The following is a 7457-nucleotide window of genomic DNA, read 5'->3' as shown; positions in this document are numbered from 1 at the left end:
AGGGTCGCTATGAGTTGGAACCGACTCCATGGCACATAACAATAACAACAACATTTTAAAAATGTGATTTGTGCTTTATGGTTTTTATGGAAAATGTACAATGGTAGTTTTTAGAATTTTTATAGAAAGAATAATTTTATAAGCATTTAAGACAGGTTGTTTAAGTTGTTACAGATATTATAGCATGTAAATGTATGCATAGAATACCTTTCATATAATTGTAGGAAAATTCTCAGACCTTGTATTATTTAGGGGCAAATTTCAGTCAAGAGATATAAAGGAAATTTTCTTTAAAGTCCAAATAAAGTCCCGGGAAAAAACAATGGACATTTTACCAGAAACTTAATTAAGGTGTTATATAGTTTTAAAAAGGAGCTCTCGTAGCGTAGTGATTACGAATCAGGCTGCTAACCTCAAGGTCGGGAGTTCGAAACTATCAGCTGTTCCGCGGGAGAAAGATGAGACTTTCTGCTTTCGTAAAAATTTGTAGCCTCGGAAACCTTGTACAGGGTCACTATGAATCGGAACCGACGGTACTTAACAACAACATAGTTTAAAAAGACTAGCCAGATAGCCAAATCTTGTCATAAGAATATAAAATACACATATATGTTCACTTTAACACATATTTTTAATCTTCAGCATTTCATTTATATGTTGTTATTGTGCCGTCGGGTCGGTTCTGACTCATAGCGACCCTGTACAGGGTTTCCGAGGCTGTAAATCTTTATGGGAGCAGAAAGTCTCATCTTTCTCCGGTGAAACCGCTGGTAGTTTCGAACTGCTGACCCTGATTTAGCAGTCCGATTCGTAACCACTACGCTAAGATTATAAACTAATAATTGATTTAAGGTTTAGGGACTACTATTTTTGAAAATTTCTTTTATCATTGTAAAATATAGATACGACTGTTGTTACATGCTGTCGAGTCGGTACTGACTCATAGTGATCTTGTATAGGGTTTCCGAAGAACGGTTGATAAACTTGAATCCCGGAGAGCTTGAACTGTCGACCTTGCGGTTCAAACGGACTTTATGTTCAACGCATTAACCCACAGCACCACACCAGGAAAACAAGACAGCCTGGGTTAAACAATGGAGGTTTCCAAAGCTGTGGAAATGTTTGAAGTGACTGCCGCTTCAGGTAGCTGCCCCATATCGTGTTTTTAAGGCTGTACTCTTTACTGAGCCCTTGTGTGGCGCTGCAGGATAATGTACTAAACCACAAGGTCAATTTGAACTGCAGGATCGGCGGTTCAAACTAAGCATCTGCGCCTTGGAAACCCTATACAGGGTTGCTGTGAGTGAGTTGGAAGAGAGTTGATGGCACTTAGAAACAACACTCTTCTCCTGAAACAGAAGGCCAAATCCTTTGGAGGAGCTGGTGGTTTCAAACCACCCACCTTTCAGTTCGCAGCCCAGCGCTGAATTACTGCACCACTAGCTCTTTAAGCCGCCGGCAGTTCTTTTACAATATATATATTGTTTAATTGTAATTGGTGCTTTATGGTTCTTATAGAAAATAACATGTACAATGGTAATTTTTAGAATTTATATAGATTAATTTTATTAGTATTTAAGACAGTTTAAGATTTATAAATGTTACAGCATTTCAACGCATGCATAGAATCCCTTTCGTATAATTATAGGAAAATTCTCAGACCTTGTATTATTTAGGGGCAGTTTCCAGTCGAGATATATAAAGCAAATTTTGTTTAAGGTCCAAAGGAAAATCTCAGGAAAAATTATGGACATTTTACTAAGACCTTAACAAGTTTAAAAAGACTATCCAGATAGCCAAATCTTGTCATAAAAATATAAAATACTCATATATGTTCACTTTAACGCATAATATATTTTTAATTTTCAACATTTCATTTATATAATGTCATTTTAAAGATGAACTAAAATTGACTTAATATTTGTTGTTGTTGTTGTTAAGTGCCGAATATTTAGGGACTACTTTTTTCAATTTTCTTTTATTATAAAATACAGATAACGCTGTTGTTAGTGCCATCGAGTCGGTTCCCACTCATAGTGACCCTGTATAGGGTTTCCAAGAAACGACTTGTGAGCTTGAACCGCCGACCTTGCGGTTCAAACCGACTTGCAGTCCAGCTCATGAACCCACAGCGCCACACCAGGAAAATAAGAAAGCCTAGGTTAAATAATGGAGGTTTCCGAAGCTGCAGATGCCCATTTGGAGCTCGATTTTGTACAAAAACAACTTCCTATAACTCCCAGCTGGGAGCGCTATTGCAATGCTGCCCTGTGATTAGATGAGCACATCGACCTGGTATGGTAAAGTCCCTCCCACAATCCTCTGGGGTAGGGTATATAAATTCTCGAGTTCGGTGCGTCTTGCTAGTCTTACGTGGTCAATTTCACTCCAGTTGTCTCCTGAGAGGCAGGAACCCATCTTAGTGTTTCTCTCTTTAGTAGACTAAAGAGATTGGTGTGGAGACACTCAGCATGCTGGGTCCGACCACCAGCAGAAAGAAGGCTTGGTTGGCTTTCAGCTGTGAGTGGTGATGAGCTTACTCATGTTGATGTGATCTGGAGCAAGGAACTTGGTTTTATCGAGCATGGGAAACCGCTTCTCACCTTTGTATCTTTCTGCTACCACCTGGATTTTGGTAAGCTGCTGCTCTCTGATGAGTGGGACATCTTCCACCCTTTGTTAGAAGATGCGGCGCTGCTCGAAAGTGTTCTCTGATGGCATAGCGACATAGCGCGAGGTACGGCGGTGGACACATTGAGATGATGGCGTCAGGTAGTTTAGCTATTCCATAGGATTTTTTTAAGGCTGTATTCTTTACTGAACTCTGGTGTGGCGCCGCAGGATAAATATACTGGATCACAAAGTCATTTTAAAAATTATAAACTTAAAATTGACTTAATATTTAGGAAAATTATTTGAACTTCAGGATCAGCGGTTCAAACTCACCTGCTGCTCCTGGTTGTTAAGTGCTGTCAAGTGGTTCCGACCCATAGCGACCCTGTACAGAATTTCCAAGGCTGTAAATCGACCCTTAGCGACCTTGTACAGAATTTCCAAGGCTGTAAATCTTTACGGGAGCGGAAAGCCTCCTCTTTCTCCTGCGGAGCGGCTGGCTGGTAGGTTCACAACCTGATTCGTAACCACTACGCTACCAGAGCTCCTTTTGAACTCTTATAAAATAGGGTGGCTATGAACCGGAACCGACTCGCTGGCATTTAAAAACATTCTTTTCCTGAAACAGATGGCCAAATCCTTTGGAGGAGCTGGTGGTTTCAAAATGGCCACCTTTCACTTAGCAGCTCAGTGCTGAACCACTTAGTGTACCACCATGGCTCCTCCTACCTGGCAGTTATAGAAAGAATTTTATAAACGTTTAAGACAGGTAGTTTAAGTTTTATAAATATTATGCACTTAAATGCGTGCGTAGCACCCCTTTCATGAGATTATAGGAAAATTCTTAGACCCTATATTATTTAGGAGGCTATTTTCAGGCGAGATATAAAGCAAATTTTCTTTTAAAAGTCCAAGCGGAAATCACGGGTGAAAAACAAAGGACATTTTACCAGGAACTTATATTTAAGATATTAGAGTTTAAGAAGACTAGCCATATAACCAAATCTTGTCATAGGAATATACAATACTCATATATGTTCACTTTAACACATAATATATTTTTAACTTTAAACATTTCATTTATATGTCATTTTAAAAATTATAAACTTAAAATTGACTTAATATTTAGGAAAATTCTTTGAAATTTTTATTTTTCATTGTAAAATAAAGATAATGTTATTGTTGTTAAGTACTGTCTGATTCGGTTTCAACTTATAGTGACCCTGTATAGGGTTTCTAAGGAGTGGCTTGTGAGTTTGAACCTCCAACCTTGCAGTTCAAATCAACTTTGTGGTGGAGTACTTATCCTGCAGCACCGTGGACTCCATATAGCATTTGTCAGTTCAACATTGGGTAACTAATTCTTTGGAAAACAAAAGATGACATTTAAAATATGTTAACTGTAACTGGAGAGAACATCCATCAGATATGCTGAAGTTTAGGTTTATACACTGATGTTTTGTCAAAGGAAAAATGTGACAAGACTGATAAGATGTAAGTCAAATATTAGTGGATAAAGATTTGAGAATATATGATTACCCCTTATGTTGTTAATTTATGGATAGTTGAAATGAGGTTCGAAATGGTTTATGGCTCAGTGTGGTATGAAAAAATACTAAGAATTTTTGTCGGGGAGGGGGGGAAGGAAACTTTAACTGGTTAATCAATATGTGAAAAAAAATAGAACTTAATATCAAAGAAATACAAATTAAGACAATAAAATATATTGCTTGCATTCCAAATTGACCAAAAATTTCAAGTAGGTTTTTTTTTTTTTTTGAGTGATAGATGCACACATTCTTCAAGTGAGAGAGAGGTGTTCTGCTGTAGCCTTTCTGGAAAGCAGTTTGGCAGTATGTTCATTGCCTTGTTTCTTTAGCCTTTGACCTAGTATCCTCGCTTCTAGGAAATTATCCTAAGGGAGTAATGGGAAATGTGGACAAACATTTACAAAGACTCACTGCAGTGCTAGCAAAACTGAAAAACAACTTATAGGGGAATTATTGAACAAAGTTTGGTACAGTTTTATTTGGACTGCATAGCTCTTTTAAATATTTTCTATTAAGAGTGAAATAAGGAATACTATTTCCTTTAATACTGTGTGAAATGAGGGTATGAAACAGTATACACAGAATGATTTTAGCACTTGCCATATGTTCATATATGTAAAAATAAACATTTCTAGGAGTATTCACAGATAAGTAGGTTCATAAATGAAAATGTACTAAAATGTTAAATTATATCTCTGGTTGGTGGTATAATAGGTGATTTCCATTTTTAAAAAATTAATGCTTTATTTTCTAAAACTTCTATAATTTGCATATTATTTTTATACATAGATACTTAAGTAGCTATAACTATTGCTGTTTATACGTGAAAATACCTAGCTTTGAAAAGCAACAATAAGCTACTCATCTTTAACAAATTTATGGTCAATAATTTGATTATTTTAACAGAATATGGATCACTGAGTTAGGTGCTGTGGAATACAAACAAATAATGATCTCTCCCTCCCAAGAACATAAAACTTGCTGGAAGAGTCAAGTTGCTATAATAATACTAAAAATAAATAATAAAATATAACTCTATTGAAAATTTCCTAAAAAGAAGATTTCTAAGTTTTCAGAATCTACTTTTAGAGTAACCATAAAGTAGAAGATAGAAATATAGTTTATATTTTTATAGGTACCTTAAACTGATAGTGATAAATAGAATTAATCATTTTGATCATTTACTGTAATACTCGTACAAGTTTGTGGGGTTTTTTGACTTATTTTGAATTGAATGGTTTGCAGAGCAGATCATCAGTCTTAACATTAGACAAATCATATGCTTTGTTTTATCTCAGTGATGGCTGTCCACTCCATGTAACAACAGTTATCCCTTTCCTTCATGTGGTTCTTACTTCCATTCCACTCTCTTTTTCCAACACATCTGAACAGTTTCCTTAGATGAATGTTGCCCTTTTGATCGTCAGTGGTTGACCATTCCATAGTGAGCATACTTGGCTAGTTCTATTATTCCCCCTGTATACCTATATTGTGACATTATGGGTTAATGCACTGGAATGCAAAATTGGTTTGAACATCAAGGTCGGTGATTCAAGCTTACCAGGCTCCTCAGAAACCCTATACAGGGCCGCTAAGGGTTGGAACTGACTTAACAGCACTTGGACAACAACAACATACTTAAGGTTTCGTTGAAAATTGGGCCCTGAAGGTGAGTTCCATTCCAGACTTGAAGGGTGATTGAGTGCAGTAGTTTTGGGTTCCTCCATTCTTTGCCTGACCAATTAGTGCTGTATTTTTTTATTTTTTATAATTTTGAGTTTTGTTCCACATTGTCACCTACTCTATCTGGGACCTTCTAATGTGATCACTTTCAGAGCAGTCAATAGTGCTAGCAAGTCAACATCTAGTTCTTTTGGTCTTAGAGTCGTGGAGATTGATGTTCACATGATCCATTAGTCCAGGGGACTAATCGATTCCAAGAATCCCCAGTTCTCAGCACTTTTCATTTTTCCACACATGGAGAGACCACCAATAGTTGCACCTTAGATGGCTGATCATGAGCTTTTTAAAATACCAGTCACTGCTCACCAAAACAGGATATAAAACATTGTCCTTGTGGACAGTGTTCATACAGTGTTTACATTGACTTTGTGGACTGTGTTCATAACAGTATTTTTTGACATGAAAAACTGGAGTGTTAATGCATGGAAAGCTTTGGCATATCAACCTTTGCTCTAATCTGGGTGTACCATAGAGTCCTTGTTTGGACTGTGTATTGACTTATAACACTCCCATTTTTCCATGTTCAGACTAAACCATTAAAAAGATCTTGCAAGTATTAGAGCTCACTAGGTCACATGTTGTTGTTGTCAGGTGCCATCGAGTCGGAACCGACTCAGCGACCCCATGCACAGTAGAAACGAAACAATGTCCGATCCTGGGCCAACCTCACTACCACTGCCACACTTGAGTCCATCAATGTTGCCACCTGGCCAATCCATCTCGTTAGGGGTCTTCCTCTTTTTCTCTGACCCTCCACCTTACCTAGCATGACATCCTTCTCCAGCGACTGTTCCCTCCGGACAATATGTCCAAAGTATGAGAGACGAAGCTTAGCCATCTTGGCCTCCAAGGAGCACTCTGGCTACACTTTTTCCAAAACTGATCTGTTGGTTCTTTTGGCAGTCCATGGCACTTTCAGTATTCTCCTCCAACACCACAATTCAAAGGCATCAGTTCTTCTATGATCTTCCTTATTCACTGTCCAGCTTTCGCATCCATATGAGGTTATTGAAAATACCATGGCCTGGGTCAGGCGCACCTTAGTCCTCAAGCTGACATCTCTGCTCTTCAATACTTTAAAAAGTTCCTGTGCAGCAGATTTGCCCAATGCAATACGTCATCTGATTTCTTGACTGCTGCTTCTGCGAGTGTTGATAGTTGATCCAAGAAGAATGAAGTCCTTGAGAAGTTAATAAAAGGAACTTTTATTATTTCTTTAAACTATGAAAATTAATTTGGCTACATGTTGGGTTGTGCGCTGCTGTAGCACAGTAGCAGGAATAGGTAGGTAGAAGAGAGAATTCCTGTAGCTCTTTGTTTTGTTTTTCATGTAGTTAGTATTTATCTAAAAAACGTTTTTAAAAAATTATTTTTAAGGCTCAGTTATAATCCAATGCGTAGCCACCAGTTTACTGGGAATCCTCTTAACATGACCTTGCTAATATCAGTGTTGTTGTTGCTAAGGGACTTTGATTTAGGGTTTGTGTATGTCTCATCGTTGCCTTCTTGCCTGCATGGTTTGTGCTGAATGTTGTTGTTGTTAGGTGCCAT

General features: G+C 37.6%; 1 protein-coding gene and 1 pseudogene across 2 annotated transcripts in view; one reads left to right on the top strand and one right to left on the bottom strand.

Annotated features, from left to right (window-relative positions):
- NR3C2 (nuclear receptor subfamily 3, group C, member 2) overlaps nucleotides 1-7457 on the top strand; it is a 477644-nt gene that overhangs the window by 36438 nt on the left and 433749 nt on the right. The window lies entirely within an intron of this gene.
- Nucleotides 2370-2721, bottom strand: LOC102838125 (annotated as a pseudogene).

The sequence above is a fragment of the Chrysochloris asiatica genome, unplaced genomic scaffold (assembly GCF_000296735.1).
Source record: "Chrysochloris asiatica unplaced genomic scaffold, ChrAsi1.0 scaffold00155, whole genome shotgun sequence".
Taxonomy (NCBI): Eukaryota; Metazoa; Chordata; class Mammalia; order Afrosoricida; family Chrysochloridae; genus Chrysochloris; species Chrysochloris asiatica.
This window is presented reverse-complemented; position numbering and strand designations above follow the sequence as displayed.